This window comes from Panthera pardus, unplaced genomic scaffold (genome assembly GCF_024362965.1).
Source record: "Panthera pardus isolate Hobbes unplaced genomic scaffold, ASM2436296v1 HiC_scaffold_13, whole genome shotgun sequence".
Lineage (NCBI taxonomy): Eukaryota > Metazoa > Chordata > Mammalia > Carnivora > Felidae > Panthera > Panthera pardus.
In genome coordinates this window covers 169,053,654-169,072,633 of record NW_026526688.1, presented here as the reverse complement: position 1 = coordinate 169,072,633, position 18,980 = coordinate 169,053,654, and the positions used below count along the sequence as shown (strand labels likewise).

At 39.0% G+C, this 18,980-nt stretch overlaps 1 protein-coding gene and 1 long non-coding RNA gene across 3 annotated transcripts in view; one reads left to right on the top strand and one right to left on the bottom strand.

Annotated features, from left to right (window-relative positions):
- GRXCR1 (glutaredoxin and cysteine rich domain containing 1) overlaps positions 1 to 18,980 on the top strand; it is a 308,216-nt gene that overhangs the window by 91,243 nt on the left and 197,993 nt on the right. The window contains exon 3 of one of the 2 annotated variants that reach the window (XR_008421787.1): positions 9,125 to 9,205. The exons of the other annotated variant lie outside the window; for it this stretch is intronic. The gene's annotated coding sequence lies outside the window, so the exon portion shown is untranslated. The remainder of the gene's footprint in view (positions 1 to 9,124; positions 9,206 to 18,980) is intronic. 2 annotated transcript variants of the gene reach the window in all.
- On the bottom strand, positions 111 to 10,431 carry LOC128776620 (uncharacterized). The gene is made up of 3 exons (XR_008421789.1): positions 10,359 to 10,431; positions 1,130 to 1,238; positions 111 to 190 (listed from the first exon to the last, which is right to left on the bottom strand). It is a non-coding gene; the product is annotated as an uncharacterized LOC128776620 (long non-coding RNA).

Sequence of the window (18,980 nt, the reverse complement as noted above, 5' to 3'; positions counted from 1 at the left end):
AGAATTGTATGTTTGCTGCTTGGCTACAGGTCAGTTTGGCTGTTGTATATATTTCCTAGAAGCAGGTGTTCTGAGAGTCAAATCCTGATGCACACTCACAGGATTGTATTCGCGTGGCACTTCCATGCTGTGATCTTGTGGCTTCATGACAAACACATCCAAGTTTGTAAACCTATGTACAGCTGTTCGCCTGTTAACAAAATGTGAGAACAGAGAAGTACCTGTCACACACCGTGGAATTTTCCAAAGCAGTTCAGGACTATGTGTGCTGGCTGATCTGCATTTGTCTTCCCTTTCAGCTTGACACCTGGACACCTGCGTGGAGGAGTGGGCCAGGGTGTTTGATAACGAGCATAGATTTTTGGCCTGATAGTTTTACTATCCCTGCAAGGCGACATCTCTGCCAGGGTCAATACTTCCGGTCTAGGAAGCTATTTTCAGAAACCAGGAGGAAGCTAACATTTTTCAGCTTCCTTTCTCTGGGGTCCTTCTTCCTTCACTGCTCTCTGTGGGACAAGAAAGCAGAAGTATGCTGGTAATAGTAAAAAAAAAAATCTCAATTCTCTAATGTTAAGAAAATGAGCAGGAAATGGACCAGCATTTGGGAGAATGCATTTAATTTCTTTTGGGACCTACTGACTGATTTCTTGATGGTCTTCCTTATTTTTCTACATCACTTTCTTAAAGCACTTGAAGGGAGATTTTGAAAACCACCCGAGTTGCAATTTTCTGCTATGAACTGCTTGGTGTTCAACATTCTCTTTATTACTTGCCCTTTGCTGCCTGGCATTTGAGTTCTTACAGTTTACGTCTGTGCCTCCTGTGAGACTGTGAACTTCATGAGAACTGGAGACAATAGCTCATCCATTCTTTGCATCCTTTATTGCTTCTCAAAGCACCATCTGTGGACTAGAAGCATTGGCATCCCCTGGGGGCTTGTTAGAAATGTAGATGATCCAACCTTACTCCTGACTTACTGAGTCAAAGCCTCCATTTTAACAAGATCCCGGGTGTTTCGTATACACATTATAAATTGAGCAACATTTCTCTTTAGCACTTTTCATATAATACATGTTAAATAATAGTAAAGATAGCATGCATGTGAAGCAGGTAATTATGTATCACTTACAGAACCCACTCCTTAACATTCTGTAGTAACCTCAGAATCCTAGAAGCCATGGGCACTTCATACTTCTGAATACAGATGAAGTTGGCAGCCTCAGAATCTCCTTGATCAACTAAAAAAAAGAAAGAAAATTGAAATAAACAATCAGGCAGTGAGCAGGGATGGAGGAACAGAGTCCTTGTACATAAAGTTGGGTTTGGTGCTCCAGCCAAGGACAGTGCTTGCTGCCTACAGATAATTGCTGTGGGGAGCTCCAAGGAGCAGTAGGGGTTCTAAGGTGCTAGCTCCGTTTTCCTCATCCAGCCTCAGCTAGCTCATTCACTTTTCCCTGGTTCATTTGTTGATTTTCCTGCTCACACTTAATTTAGGAAAAAAAGTGGTCACCTCAAAATAGGTACACAAAAAATAAACACAAAACAATTTCCACCTGAAACCTCAAAAGCAAAGTTTAAGAACCACTTCACTAAGCCATACATAATAATATCAACAAGGGATAGATTGTTAATGTGTTCCATGCACAGTATACAAATTGGCGTTTAAAATTTGTAATTAAATGATGATAAGTAATGACTTAAAATTTCTTTTTGATGCTTATTCATTTTTGAGAGAGAGGGAGAGAGAGAGCATGCACACAAGTGGGAGAGGGGCAGAGAGAGAGGGAGACACAGAATATGAAGCAGGCTTCAGACTCTGAGCCATCAGTACAGAGCCCAACACGGGGCTCAAATCCAAGAACCTGTGAGATCATGACCTGAGTTGAAGTCAGAGGCTTAACTGACTGAGCCACCCACATGCCCCAGGAGTGACTTTAACAGAAGATTGCCAGTGGTCCTTTCTCTGCTCTTCAAATTCCCCCTGTCAGAAGCTAACTATTTTGTTTAGCCGCAGAATTCATTTTGGGGGTGATTATGATTGTATAAATGCAAAGTGCTATTCCAAGAAGTGATTTTAGTTGAGTTTTCTGTTCGATATTTAATGATTAGATGCTCGGTGGCAGGGACTGTGGTAAGAGCTGGATAGATAAAGATGAGTATGACAATACCTGCTCTCGAGGAACTTTTAGGCTAGTGGGCTGGGCAGACACTTAAATAGATCATTTCAAGAGACTAAGTATTTGGTCAAGGATGCTCAGGGTGCTTTGGGTCTCAGGAGAGGGGCATTGTGCTATTGGAGAAGAATCAGGATCAAAACTATATATTTTTAAATTTTTTATTTATTTTTCGAGCAAGAGACAGAGAGTGTGTGAGCAGGGGAGAGGCAGAGAGAGAGAGAGAGAGAGAAAGAGAGAGAGAGAGGGAGGGAAAGAGGATCCGAGGCGGGCTGTGCACTGACAGCAGGGAGTTCGAACTCCCACATCATGAGATCATGACCTAAGCCTAAATCAGATGCTCAGCCAGCTGTATTTTGTCAAAATGTCAAAATACTCTATTTTGAATAAAGAGTGAGAAGTAGGTGAAGAAAGGAATGTTGGAAACACATTCCAAGAAGTTGCAGTGAGGCTAAAAATGCTGATGTATGAAACAGCATGGTCTGTTTTGGGAACTTTGCCAAGATGCAGGAAACCACAGATGATGAAGCTGAAGAGATAAGCTAGGGCATTAAATATGGAAGTCTCTGGAAAGTTTCTGACAAATTTGCCATGCTTATACTTATCAATAGTTAATTAACACCACAAATTCTATGTTAGGAAAAAAACCCCAAACATTTGTTCAAAAGAAAAATGCCATCATTTTCAACTTTATTGTGAAAGTATTTGTTCTTTTTCTTTAGGGTGTGTTGATCTTCCTCAATGGGGGAATATCTTACACAGTTATGTCTCTTCACAGCATATTGAGAGAAGAGACATGAACACAGTGGGAAAGAATTATAATTCAATAAGATAGTAACTATGTCAGCACTGCATTTATTGGGGGCATTGAAAAGAGCACTCAATATTTTGTGTGGACCGTTGTGACTTAGACACGTGTATATGACTGTAGTGGTAGAGTGATCAGCTGACCTCTGGAAAAGCGAATGAACATGCAGTCTTTGTTTTTGAAGAAACCACTACTGATCCATTGCAGTGTCTAGAAATTTAAAGCAATGGCTATCAGGAGAAGGCATATTATTATTATTTACATCATAAGAGGAGGGAAAAAGTACTTATATATTCCCCATATACTCTCTGTTTTCTTCTTGGTAAAGGGAATGTTTTACAGTAAAAATTAAACTTCATGGGGACTAACGTGGTTGTTGTTTCCTGTTGAACTCATAACATGTAAACACATAGTAGGGACACAAGATTGTTTGTTGAATAAACAAATGCATGAACTAACTCATTAATTTGAAGGGGGATGGACTGCATTTTTCTTAGCAGTGGCTTAATTAGCTAGATTCTATCATTGATAAAGACAATGAAAACTAGAGGGAATAATGCCCCTGAGCACATGGTGGTGAGCGATGTCCAAAGGTGGGAAATCCTGTTGGTCAGAGGACACATCCTCTATTAGACACGTTGAGGAAGTGGGGGAGAGGAGCTGCATAAAATTTGAATTGAAAGTAAAATATAAAATTGTCACTGGGAATTCTAAGAAATCCTCAGTAATGTTTAAAAATATATATAAAATAAATTAATACATGCTTATTGATAAAATACAAGCAACTTCAAAGACATAATAATAAACCAAATAGCGAGCTCATGCTGGATCCACATATACATGGGACCCTGGATCCATTTACTGTGAAGCAAAAAAAAATCTTAGCTTCAGGGCCCCTTATTTGCTTTAGGAGGGACCTTCCTAAGACATTCACATTGTTCTATGTTTTAGGGAAATTTGCAAGAGTAAGTTATTTTTGCCAAATTAGTGAGGATCACTAGCTTTTGCTACTCTGACTGTCCCCTCATTGCACTTCCCTTTTTGTCTTTTGGTATTTGAATGGCCATGGAACGTTTTGAAATTCAGTTAAGAGGAAGTTGAGTTGGGAATGTGCCATTTTAACTGCAATTTGGAAGATGTAGAAAGGAAATGAACAAACAATATAATGAAAAAGAAATTCAAAAAGGTAACAAGCATATGTTAAGATAGTCACAAGAACTGGTAATTAGAGGATCCAAAACCAAATGAAACATTCCTGTTGTAATTATTACCCCTGTCAGTTGGGTAATGGTGAGTGTTGGCAGGAATGGGGGGATATGGAGATCCTCATGCCCTGGTGGAAGTATAGTTTGAGTGTATTCATCTTGGAGATGGTATATTATTAATAAAGTATATTTGTTTTCCTAATGGCTCTAGAATAATGCTCTGGATTATATCTCCTAATGAAATTCTTCTGTGTACATATTGCCTGAAGTATTGTTTCTGGTACTAGGGAAGTGAGACAAGCTGGCTGTCCATCATTGGAGAGGGGATAGTTATAATGGAGTAGTATGCCGCAGTTAGAAGCAAGGCTTAGGTACTCACATAACAGTATGGATGGATCCTAAAACATAGGGCTAAAAGAAACCAGTACAAAGCGGAATTTTAATGTAAATATGCAGCAACTAGGTAAATATTGAATGCAAATGTGTGTACATACATGCTCATAAAACAATATGCATGTTGCAAGAATGCATCAAAATAAAAGGTAAACTTTAAGTACTATAAAAGGATTAATAAACAGGTCTCTAACTTGGTTGCTTTCTCCCTGCCTGAATTACTTCTGACCTTAGCCAGACCCCTTCGTTATCCAGTTAATGGAATTTACTAATTGGAAGGTAATTGAAGATCTTGCAGAGGGTACTATATACTGATTTCTTATCTAAGGAATCTTTATAGTAGGATGAACTTCGTATGTCCTGATTGTTTATTATAAATTAGTCTTCAGTTCATGGCTTTATGAACCATAGCTGGATTGAATAACGGAAGTTAATTGTATAGAGTTTCTTGCTACATGACTAGAGAGTATAAAGGTTGAGAGACCCACAAAACTAAGAGGCTTCCTGGTGCTATTTTGTATTGGCCATAGTGTGCTTGTCACTTTGAATCCAAAGTGCATCCTAATGTTAAAAAGGGATTTAGAAAGATGTCTTCTGATGTGATATGGCTCCTTTCTTATAAACTTTAATAATTATTAGTAAAGCTTGGTGCTGGCTATAACTTGGATTCTGTAAATCTGATTGATGTTTTAGCGCACTATGTTAGTATAAACACATTATAACAGTTGCCAGTGGAGTACGAGGAAAGAACTAAGAAGAAGACAAAAATAAATAGGTAAATATTAGTAAATAATATAAAGAAGAGAAAGCCTTACTAGGACAAATAATAATAATACGTTATGAACTGAGGATGTGATTTAGCTAACTCATCAGTGAAGATCTGAGAGAAAAATATAAACAATTTAAAGGTATAGAAGTGAAGGTCCCTTCCATGTCCCTTGTAATAGGCAAGAACTGCTTAGTTTGTATGCTTTTAAATACATGTATACCATATATGCTATATGTATTTGTACATATAACTATGTATCATCTTTTTATAGCATTTCTTGGGAGTTTATATAGATCCATTCTCATTGTTAAACTATGTGAAAATAGAAGGTTTATATATTTGTAATATTTGGATTGTTGTACTTAAGCCCTACCTTATCCTTTCCCCACCAAATGTTCTGAATCCTCAGGACCTGGGGAAATGACTCACTTTTCCTCATTGGAATAGAAAGACCTTCCTCTTCCTTGAAGACTATGAAGAGACTTCAAATGAAGCAAATGCCTTAAAAACAATGCTTTCTCTCCTTCATATCTGTTCCTGTCTCCCCTCCTGGTCACCAGACTCATATCTAACATAAAGTCTCAGTAAACTCTACTGGGAAAATGCAGATCCGAGGAAAGGGGAGAGACTGTACACAAAGCAGCAGTAGGACTGCCTAACACATGCCAGCAGGAACCATGGACGTTTGTCTAGCTGTAGATCCTGATCTTGGGGACTTTGTCTAGGAGTGGACCAAGCAGTTGTAGGTATAACTTTGGATAAGGGCAAGTCTGGTAATGGCCCTAGGAAATAATCCCAAGATGCTACTGGGGTGAATCTTGGAAGCTTGGAAAACGTGATAAAGTATTAATCACTGATGTGAGGAAGTGAGTGTTAAATGAACTAGAGATATAAGAAATGTCACCGCAGACTGTGGAGGAAGGGATCAAAACGCTCAAAGAAAGGGCCTGCTAGAATGGATATATTGAAAGATTGGAAAATCTTCCAGCTGACTCTGTTCCTTGGAAGAGATGACAGGTACTCTTTCTTACCAGGTCAATGAGGTTTGCAGCAGTGCAGGAAGCACCAGCATCTCCAAGAAGCTCAGTAACAACTCTCCTTTGTAGTGCAGGGCTGATTGTAGGAGATACTCCAAAACTGAGCTCCACAATGACAGTAGAGAGGATAGAATCCCAGAACAACAGAGGCCAAATGACAGCACTTAACTGTCAGAAGCAAAGTGGGAATAATAACTGTAATTGGCAGTAAATTAGGAATAGGGGTCAGCAAGACCTGACCCAGGAAGGCAGGGCCACTTCATGGATGTGTGAGTTGTGCTTAGATGGGATGCTAAGTTTGTTTAATGCTATGCTGTCACCATCTTGAATTTCGTTATAATTCTTTAATTCCTTGCCACAGAACTCCACATTTTCCTTTTTCCCTGGGTCCCCTAAATTATGAGGTCACAAGGATTTTATAGTAATCTATGGAAATGGTCCACAGAACATGGGCTATTCCTAGGGGCAAAATATATGGGTAGCCAAAAAGGGATATTGCTTAAAATATGTAATTAGAAGAGATCAGGAAGGATGGGCAGAAGATTTTAATGGAAAGTCATGATCTCTTAACCAGATTTTAGACCTTAGTTATTTATCAGCCCTAGAACTCATCAATGGTTGGAGAGGCCCAATTCTCATCATGAAAGTCCTTTTAACACCATAGCAAATGTATACAGTAGTGATTCTCTTAGTCCTTTTCTCAAAGGAATTTATCATCATTTACTTGGATAACTAAACACTGGGGTAAAGGGAATATTCAGATCTTTTAAGAGTTATATGCAGAAACTATTGAATATAGGGCCTGAGTTTATGCTGAAACCTAGAAATCCAAAATGCCATCATGGCCTCCTTTAGAGTAGAGATGATAGGACGTGGAGGTGTTAGTGTATATATGAGCAAATAACTTAGTTGTTAGGCTAAAGGTATGCAAGAGGAAGATTAGAAGGTCAGGGACAAGGACATCTTGGGAAGAGGCATGCAGATGGACCTAAGGGAGTGAGTACAAAGTGTGAGAATCTTTGTGTTGTATGTCAATGCTCACTAGAGAGCATTTACTGGAGCAGAACCACTACACCACCAAACAGCCTTTGTCCTTGACTCCCCCAGTGCTTGTGCAATGGGTTCAAGAATGGAACAGCTACATCCTCAGACGAGCCTATGCATGGGCACAACTACTCAGACTTTTCTCCCCAAGTTTTATATACTACTTCTGAGGCAGAATGTTCAGACTACAAGCAACAGAAACCAAGAACCCCTAGTATGATCATTCTAGGAAACTAGCCACATCAAGACAAGTTGATTGCGTTAGGCCCCTTCCACTGTAATGTTTCATTAATCAACCACACGTGAGAAAGAATAGACCTTCAGAAAATGAATTCATTGCCCTTTCCCATGCTTGCTTCCTTCCAGCTAAGCTAACTTTGGGAAACAACAGCCAAGCCGCAATACTGACAAGCAGAGATGATGTGACTCTGTCACTTGGTGATAATTCATCATTATTGGGATGGACATGTATTCTAGATACTCTTTTATATTTCCTGCCCACAGTGCCTCAAGCAGCACTTATATCTTAGGGCTCATAAGGTGTATGGTCCGCCAACATGGGATCCTCCATAACATTGCCTTGGACCAAGAGACCTAATTCAGGGCAAAGGAGGTATGGTGGTGGGCACAGGACAATGGGACCCACTTCTCCTTCTCCACATTGCACCATCTAGAACCTCCCTGCCCGAAAGAGTTTTGGAAGGGCCTCTTGAACACCCCGTTGGACACCAGCTTAGAGCTCATAATCTGGGTGAATGGGGTGATTTCAGAATGTGGTATACACCTTAAACCAACATTCACTGAATGACACTCTGTCCAAAATAGGCAGAATATATGGTCTGAGGATCAGGAGGTGAAATAGGAGTGGCCCTACTCACCCTTACTCCTAGTCACCCATATCTGGCAATTTGTCTGGTTCTATACATTCAGAAGTTCTGGTTCATACTCTGGTCAGCATAGGGCAGTAGGGCTGCTTCTTCATAATTGGGGTACAGAGGAGTATATGTGGCAATCAGGGGATCCACTGGGCAACTGCTGGAACTTCCATTCCCAGTTTTTACAGTACATAGGCAAGTAAAACAACCACCGAGTAAACAATGGTTCAAATTCCTCAGTGATGAGGGGGCTGGGTCACTCCACAAGACAAAGTACCTTAACCAGTATTAATGGCAAATCTAGAATGGCTGATGCCTATCAGTTAATGGACTTGGGACCAACTAAGCAGTGGCAGTTGTAGTTTGTCCCACTACCTTCCTTTCGTAAGTTTTTCCAGGAATTGTGACCAGCCAGAATCTCAGAAAAGCTGCACCTGAATTGAATGAACTTAATAAGGGAAGTAAATGAATCTGACTGATGCAAGTGTTGGACTCTAGTGGATGCTGTTAGACTTCGGCTTAGGTCTCCTTTACCAGTCCAGTGTACTCATCCCTAAATGCTATGAATTTTGTCTGCTAATAGTCTAAGCCAGTCGTTCTCTTCAGCAGAACAGAAGCCATCAGAGTTTCCGTGCTCTTTCACCAGGAGTATTCCTTAGCCAGTGACTGATTAATATAGGTGTATAAAAGGCCAGCTGTATAATATGTATGCTCTATATCTCCCTGTGGGTTTAGCCTGTAAATTGGACTCTGGGTGAGGCTATACTCTTGCTTAGCTCCTTCACTTTCTCTCCTGCTTCTTTTGTTCCCTTTGTCTAGAAAGCACTCTCTCGGTATATTACGGGCACCCACACACCTGTCTGAGACTCTTCTATGGAATCAGACCTAAGTCCGCTTGAGGTAGGTAGATATTTATTGTTTTACTTAACAGGAAGTCCTGAGGTAGGGGAGTTCTGAGTTTGGTTAGTTCAGTGTCTCACTGACATCACGAAGGACTAAAGCTCTGTCTACCTTTTTGCTTTTCTATCCTTAAGATTTTAGCGTTTATTCATTTTAGGGCCTTTCATTGTTGCAAGATGGCCATGGCAGCTGAAAGCATCACATCTTTGCAAAACAAAGTTCAAAGGCTGAAGAGCTGTTGTTCCCTTCTCCTGACTCTGTATGAGTGAGAAGTACCCTTTAACTCATTTTTTTATCTCAAATCTGAAAGGCTAGAGTTGCTGTTTACTTGCCCATTCTTAAACAAATCAGGTTTAGCTAGCAAGAAGGGCAGTGAATTTACCGTTATTGGCTTAATCTAAAAAATAATCACCCCTTGGGTGAGAAGAGTTCTAATTTTCCTCTGAAACTTATGAAAGTAATAGGTAGGAATAGGAAGAGAGAGACTGATACTTGGCCACAATCAAGAAGTGTCTGCCCTAAACTGTAATTTAGGAACTATATCTATTCTTATATAAATACTGCAAAAACACTGTTAGGCATATATTTCTCAGTTGTTTTGGGGGATAGGAAAAGTGAGACTCCTAAGATAATGCCAAAGCACCAGTCTCTTAAGAGTTAAATAATCTTAAAGAATTTGTCATTGTATATTTTTTCTGACTCACTGGTATGTAATAATAGCTCCATGTTTTTTTTAGAGAAAACTTTTAATAGTAAAGTGTCAAACTAGATTTCTCAAATAAGCTTTCTTTAACTTCAAAAAAAGTACTCTTCAAATTCACTGAAGGTATATCCTACTGAGTCATTTCTTGGTGGGGGCTGGGAATGTAACAAACATTGTTAAGTAGCTATTGTATGCTAGAGGGTTCTTGGGTGGTCTTTTGTGACTGTTTTGACCAATAAAATACAAGAAAGCAACACAATGAACATGACTTCTGAGGTCAGTCATAAAAGGCAATGCAACCTGTACCTCATTTACTAGTACCTTGCTCTTAGAGCCTTCAGTCATTTTGTAAACAGTTTGCTCTGAGACCATGAAGCTGTGAGAAAGCCCAAACTATCCCACGCACAGAGGCTTCATGGAAAAACTCTGAGACAAGAGGAAGGGACAGACCTGTCCGGACGGTCCCCAGATGTTCCATGCTCTTGCTGTTTCAGCTCCAGCCATCATCTGACTGCTTTCACCCAGGAGATATGAAACCGGAACTGCCCAGCCAACCCTTTCTCAAATTTCTGACCCAGATAAACCTCAAGATGTTAGAGAATGATTCTTGTTTTAGCCACTGTTTTGCAGTGAGTTGTTATGGAGCAATAGATAACAAGAACAGAATTTGGTATTTGGAGATTGGCTGCTGCCATGAAAAGAAAACAGTGAAACATGTGGACTGGAGGGTGTGTGGACTTGAGGAGACTGTTAATAAAATCTTGAGAGTCCATGAGAGCAGTTCCTAAAAATGACCTCAAGTAGCCTAGTGGTAAAGGATTAGAGAAGAATGAGAAATGTTTTAAAACCTGGAAGAAGAGAGACTGTTGTTATGTAATAGAAGTTTTATCAACATTGTTTCATGCGGTGATTTTGATGAGGTTTTGGAGGGTGGGGTTCAGAGCTGATGGCCAGGAAAGAATTCTTGAAGACGTCTTTGGTGCAAAAAGGTGATTTTATTAAAGCACGGGGACAGGACCCATGGGCAGAAAGAGCTGCACTGGGGTTATGAAGAGTGACTGGTTATATACTATGGAGCTGAGGGATAAAGGCAAAAGAGAGACCTCCTGGAGGACTTTGATATGCTAAAAAGGACTCCTAGGATACCTGAGGCCTTGCTATGGTTAAGCCAAGGTTGTTTTTCTTTTAGTGAGGCATTAACATTAGGGCAGTAGGGGGTTCCCGGAGAAATGTTATACTCTGTATTTACCTCAAGTATTTGCCAATGGGCTGCAGGTTATAGGGACATTTAATTTTACCTGCCATTTCCTTCTTGCCTTTGTTTCTCACATCACTATGCAGGGGAGGTGTTGTTGGGGCTCCAGGAAACTGAGTCTATAGGTTTCTGGAGATTAGGCTATTGATAAGATCGCCTTTTTCTTGTAATTTACTAAGATATTTGTAAACTACAAATAGTTTAGAGACTATTGTAGTCTCTATTGTAGAGACTACAAATAGAGACTCATGTCTTGCAGGACCGTGATCTCTATCAGTTAACCATTTGTTTTCCTTCCTTTCCTTTGTTCTTGGGCAGCAAGGAGTGCCTGAGGAATATTACACACGTCCCACCTGGGGGCGGGAGGGGTGTGTGTGCAGTATGTTAGCTTGTACTTTGCCCTCAGCTTGCCTCATGGTCCCTCATCAATGCAGATAATACAAAATGTATCTAATGTACCCAGTTATCTAGCTAAGAATATTTCCACGTAGAACATTGAAAGTGCTACCTTGCTTCATCTTACTGCCTATCATGCAAATAGTGAGGGATGAGTGAAAAAAGAAACAGTTCATCTTTAGGCATAATTTAGAGGAAACATAAGCAATTAAGGGTTTGGTGGATTTGAAACAGACTTTTCATTCCTGGCCTCTCCACATGCAGAAGATTCTCAAAGTAAGAAAGTTCATCAGGCCAGACATAAAATCTAGAGAACTGTCAGAAAATCTAAAGATAAAACAAATTGTGTGCTTTAAGAATCCTTTCTTGAGGTAAAGAAGATGTGTTTCCTATTTTCAAAAAATTTGGATTCTGTTGTAGATTCTAAAACGGCAAGTAAAGCAATACATAAAATTTAGTGTGATAACAGCCCTGATAAAAGTAAGCATGGGGTGCTATGAGAGCCTGTAATAGGGATGCTTCAGACAAACAGGAAGTAGGGTGACATTAGGATAAGGCTTTCCAAGAAAGGGCATATCTCAACTAAGCAGTGAAGAATAAATAGGAGTTAGGGAAGGTGGGTGTGGGAAAGGAGATGTTTTCAAGTGGAGAGAGTTGGGTGATATTATAGGAAACCCTCAGAAAATCTCCTAAAGGAGGCCTGAAACCCTTGACATGTCTTGTAGTGGTTTTCCCCTTTTATAGGAATAAATGTGATCAACCAGCTCTAAAGAGTCTCTCTTTTTAAAAAAGGTTTTTGTTATGGAATTTAAAAAATATGTGCAAAGGAAGAGAGAATTGTATAATGAACCCTCATGTGCTAATTACTCAGTTTAAAAATAATCAAACTCATGGCCAATCTGGTTTCATTTGTGATTACCCCCTCCTGCATTGCATTATTTTAAAGCAAGTCCCAGGCGTATATAATTTCATCTATAAACGCTTTATCCCTAAAGCATAAAGACTCTTTTTGATTAATAGTCACAATACCTTGATCACACACACAAATCAACACTAATTCCGTAATATTGATGCTTCCTTTTGAACAAACGAGGCCAGTGTTGCTGGGTTCTTCTGGGAAGTAGATCACTTAAACCATTCTAATGCAGAAAGAGAATTATTCAGTACCTGAGGTCTGTGGTTAAAAATTTCTTATTGGGGGGGTGGTGCCTGGATGGTTCATTTGGTTAAGGCTCTGACTCTTGATTTCGGCTCAGGTCATGATCTCATGGTTGGTGGGATTGAGCCCTGCATCAGGCTCTGTGCTGACAACGTGGAGCCTACTTGGAATTCTCTCTCTTCCTCTCTGTCTGTCCCTCCCCTGCTCATGTGTGCTCTCTGTCAAAGTAAATAAACATTTTAAAAATTCATATTTTTTTGGAGGAGACAAGGATATGAGAAATTATGCTAGCTTCCTCTTTATAGGTATTTAGGGGTAGTAAGTGCAGAAAAACATCTGTCCTCAATGATCCAAAAAGTTATGAAAATATAAGAAATGGTTGCTGTAGGCACTTAATTTTGTTTCTATGTATGTTTTCTTTAGGACAGTTGTCCAGTTATACCTAGGGAGGTCTAGCTGCTGATTTCAGGCAGACCTTCTGTGGTCTACCCTTAGTGCTAATTGATTTCATCCTAGACTGGCTTAGGTTCTGAGCTGGTGTGGGTGGATGAAGCTCTCTTACCTTTATACAAAGGGACAAAATTCAGTGCAATAACAGAAATAAGGAGAAAGGATAAACAGAACCAGACCCAGTACCATTGTACCTTGGGACTTGTGTTTGAGTGTGAATTTATAATCATATGCCATCTGGCCTTAGAGTAGTAACTGCAGGGGTGGACACTCCAATTGGCTGATCTCAGCATACATGTGCAAAGACTTAAGAGACTTGAGATCATGACATGCTCTGAGATCTGCGAGGATTATTTCCCAGTACAGGGTTGATAAGGCAGGTACTGGGGAAGTTAGTGAGCACCAAATTGTAAGTAAAGAAATGAGGAATTATTGGAGCATTTTAAGTGATAGATTTCTGCGATCAGATTTGTGTCAGAGTGGGACATATAGGCGGGCACAGAAGCCAGTAGGATAACATTTTATCAAAATAAGCAAGAAATGATCAGTGCATGACTGAATGTAGTACCATTGAGAACTATGAGTGTGGACAGTGTGGAAAGATGTTTACAGACAAGTCCACAGTACTGGGAGGCCAGTGTGATGGGAAGTTGAGAGGAAGGAGTTAGGGATGGCTCCCACGTTTGTAGCCTTAGAGGATTATGGTGTGGAGATTTCCAATCCACAGTGCAGTGTTTCCTGGCTGATGCGTAAATTCTGCTGGATTACTAGTTAGTGACCGTTGCTATTCTAAACCCCATTCAGTATTATAACAGTAGCATTTCTGAAGTCAAGGCTATGGCCAGAGAGTTAATTGGAGGATCAGGCAGTTCATATTGGAGCTAAGTGTTTTATTCATCCGACGTGTCCTCTGCTCAGCATAGAAAACAATTCCCAAGTTCCCATGTTCACATGAACTTCTTCATATTCCTTAATGTTTTATTTTTAGTTACTCTTACACTAAAATAAGGTTCTATTTGGTCTTTCCATCCTGGGGTCTAGTTGATCATATACTACAATCTTATAGGTTATAAGGAAAAACAGAAACACTTTGACTTAAAGCCTATTGTATACTAAACTTCAAATTAATATTTCCATAAATTAGATAGAACCTCTGTACTAGGTTTCTCCTATATCTTGATATTGATTATTAAAATCTTTAAATTGAGCTTCATCTCTCTTCCAGAAAATAAGTATAGCTCTTGGACCGTTTTCCTTCTAAAACAGAAGATGCAGCAGAATATTTAATAATAGATTGTTCTGAGGTCCAGCATCGCAGCAGGCTTTATAAGCTGGCTCTCTACTTTCTCTGTGAGGATTGGCATTCATTTTATATAGTGACAAAAGGATGTGGGGACAGGATCTTTTGTTCTTTTGAAGAATCATTTACACCAGCATTATGGGCTGGAGGAGTTTCTTACCACCTGTTCTCTCCATAAGCTGTTTCATTCCTATGAAATACATATTCCTACATCAGATTTCAAAAGTTAGTCACCTAGCATAGCTGGAGAGAGGTAACACAATGGCAACATTTATTATCTAGAAGATAGGCACATTTTCCCCTCATATCTCTCACGTCTAATCTTTTTTTCTATTTTTCAAGTTATGCATACAGCAGCAAAGTGCATCACCTACCTGGGGTAAATCCACTGACTGTCAAACATCCAAAGACCAAGAAAGAATTTTTGGTGATCTTTCTAGTAATAGACACAAAAATTTAATAATATTTTAATTTATTATCTTGTACCCAGAAGTTAGTTTCACTGGTGATTTACTACCGTCCATAACCTACTGGGGTCTGGCACTGATGGTTGATTTACTGTTCTATCAGTTACTTAATTAGAATGAATTATTCATAGTTTTTCCTGATGAACGACCTAATTATTATGCTAATCATAATAATCTAAGTCTTCAGTGTTTTCTAAAGCATCCTGCCTAATGGGGTTATTAAATATGTGTATAATTATAGTCTTATAAAATTCAGAAACATGCTTTGACAGACATTTTTATTTATATTTAGACTTTCAGAAACATCAAATGTAAGATATCTTTTGCCCTGAACTCAATTAATTTCTTAAATGTCATTTTCTTTCCTTAATATAAAACCGTGAATGAGTGTGACAAATAAAACTGTAAACAACTTCATTATGAATACTAAGAAATAGAACAGAATTTTATACCCAGTCAAGTCCTGCTTTTGAGGACTTTGGCTTTGACAAGAAAATTGTCCTTTATGATATTGGGATTGTATTGGAGGCAAAGGAGTGAACTGACCTGATATTTATTGTTAAATGGTCAACTCTTAATTGTTCACAGGAGAGGCAACTGTATTGTGGGTCAATTAGCTATTAACTGTTCATACTTGGGACATTTCCCTCCTACTTCTGTATTTGTTTACAACATCTCAGGCCCAAATTATTACATTTGCATGTGCTTGTCTTACTTCAGGGCAAAAGTTAATATTTGAAGATATTAGGATATTCTGTTGCTTTCAGTAATAATAACTACATCAAAACCCAACTCCTCAGGGCATCTAATGCTTGAACATCTGACATAGAAGGCAATAATAAGATCTTTAGCTGTTAGATTTCAAACCAAGCGTTTGACAGCCGATGGCTGGGTCTATTTAGCCAAATATAAGTTAGAATTAAAACACACATTATGCTCAATTTTTTTTGTAGTCCAGTTGTTAAAGGATTCTTTTTTGAGACTTGGCAACAATAACTGATGGCTTTTGTGAAACATTAAGATTATTCAAAGAAATAAGATTGGCTCCTTTTTGGTCATAACTTCATTTTGTCTTTGAGAACAGAGATGGACATAATGAAAAGGAACACTTTCCATTATTTAATAGTTTATACTCCTTGTAAGGTTTTTTCCCCTTATTTTTAACTCCCTTATTTTCTCTATCGTTTTTAAACCATCAATTTACATTTGAAAATCTGGAGATCAGTGACTGTGTCCTCCAGGACTTCCAAGTAGAAGACACTTGAGGAACTTCTGGTCTCACTTGTAATCCTCCTCTTCACCTTAGTTGTTCTAGGGATCTCTGGTACAGCTGTGATACGAAGCCAACTAGTGTGCTTTGGTCTGAGCAAAAGTCCTCATGCCCATCTCTCTGGAGCTGCTATGACTGGACACAGTGTTGGACAGGCCAGCCCTGCTCATTCCCTTTACACCGTGATGATGATTCTCGGGTTGCATGACAGTGGGTGTCTTTTCAGATGTTAGAAGTAAAACCAACATTACATGGTTTCTATTCTGCTTGTTTTAAATAATTTTTGAAGTTACATGGGACACAAATCAAGGGAAATTAAATGTATTCCTACTTCTGGCTGAGCCAGCTTCAGCTTAACCTCTGGCCCTGACCACCTTTTTCCTTTGGGATTTGTCTTAGTCTGTTCAGGCTGCTATAGCAAAAACACCACAGACTGAGTGGCTTATAAACAACAGAATTTATTTCTCACAGTTATAGAGGTTGGGAGTCTGATGTTAGGTTGCCAACATGGATGGGTGAGGGCAGATTTCTCATTGCATCCTTACATGGCACAAAGGACAAGCAAGCCCTCCAGACCCTTTTTGATAAATGTACCAATCCTACTGATGAGGGCTCTGCCCTGGTGACCTAATCACCTCCCAAAGATCTCATCTCCTCGTACCATCACCTATTGGGTTAGAATTTCAACATATGCATTTTGGAGGGACACAACATTCAGACTATATCAGGGTCCCTACAGAAAGGACACTACAGAGCTGAAAAGCATTATAAGGATGGTTTTTCAACTGCCTTGTGTTCTTTCCTCTCTAGAGGGGACTTGATCTCAGCTCTGGTTGCTTGGACGGTGGTGGGTATGATATAGCTCTGAGATACCTCTTATTCAAACTCTCTTTAAAGTCCAGCTCCTTTACTTTGCTGGAGTAGGAGGAAGGAGAGGATAAGAGATAATTATCTCTTGCCTTAACTGGTCGGTAACAATGCCCTTCTTTTGCTGCTTTTCCAAGCAACAGTAACTTACAGTCATTTCCTTCTCTATGGCAGGTAATCAAATACTGACTCCTCCTAGGACACATGTATGAGTCTTTGGAAAGGTTTCAAGGGATGACAACACTGAATTTTTCATTGTGAGGTCCAGCTCTGTCTCTTTTCCTTCCACCTCCTCCCAGCTCTGGCCAAAACAAGCCATGTTTCAGCTTCTTATTGGAGAGATTCTGTCATGGGTGAACTGAGCCTTACATGGGGGCCTGTCTAGATGGTCCACGTCCACCTGCCTTCTCTGTTGGTCACATGACCTATGGGAAACTCTGGCATCATTGTTGGGGATGTGGTAAACAACTCTGTACATCTGTCTCTTCAGGGACCTTGCGAGACCTTCTTTTGGAAATGACACTCAAGTATGGAACTGCTGAGTCATGTGGTTCATATTTTGACTAGAGCCATGTTGCTCTTCAGAAAGGCTGCGCTAGTTTATGTTTTCACCAGCATGGACAAAATTCCTAACTACCAGTATTCCTATGAATGGTTGACATTATTCAGCTTTCTAATTTTTGCTATTCTGTAGTAACTTACTTTATATGCATCGCTGTAATTATCAGTCACTTTGACCTGTCATCTATTTGTCAGTGTCTTGGGTTTCTTCTATATATTGGATATTCATATTTCTTGCTCATTTGTCTGTTTGGGTTGCTGTCTTTCATTATACACTTCTAAGATTTTCTTGTATAGTGTAAACATTAATCTCTTGTTGGTTTTGTACTTTGCGAATATCTTCTTCCATTCTGTCAACTATATGTTAACTTTATCCTTAGTTTCTTATTGACCAGAAAATCTTTATTCTGATATAGACAACTTAATCATTTATTTCTTTGTGCTTTTGAAGTTCTGTTTAAACAATCTTTCTCCTTCGCCAGGTCTGTAGCTATTGAATATTTTATTCTACCAACTTTCTAGTTTTATCCTTCACCTTTAGATATTTATTCCTGTTGTTGTCTACTTTGATATGTAAGGTTAAGTAGGGATTCACTTTTCTCAAACCATTTTACTAAATAATTCATAGTTTTCCCATGAATTTGTGATACTAGCTTTCATTTATATAAGAGTGGCCCATATACATGTTTTGTCCCTGAGCTATTATGTTCCATTGATCAACATGATTGTTCTTGTGGCAATATCTTAATTTTCTTTAAAAAAAATGCTTACTTATTTTAAGAGAGAGAGAGCACGTGAACAGGGGACAGGCAGAGAGAGACGAGAGAGAGAATCCCAAGCAGGCTCCATGCTGCCAGTGCAGAGCCCTACACGGGGCCCAATTCTGTGAACCGTGAGATCATGACCTGAGCTGAGACCAAGAGTTGGATCCCCAACTCTTAATTTTTAAATATCTTAATTTTTAAATTATGATTTAAAAGAATCAATAATTGACAACTTGCCCCTCTTTTCTCCCCCATTTTTTATAAGGTTGGCTTCCTTCTATTGAAAAATAGAATAAATTCATTTAATTCTTAAAAAATCCAACTGGAACTATAATTGATTTACATCAGATTAATAGAATAATTAGGAAGAATAAATATCTTTGTAATGTTAAGCCATCTTATCTAAAAAAATAAAATGTCCATTTAATTTATATATCAACTTATATGACCTTGATTGGAGTTTTTGTTTTCTCTATAGTTATTGTGTGTTCCTGGTTAATTTCTAGATATTTTATAGTTTTTGTTTTCCTTTTCTTTCTTTTTACTACTGTTATATTTTCTAATTGGTTATGGCTGAGGTAAG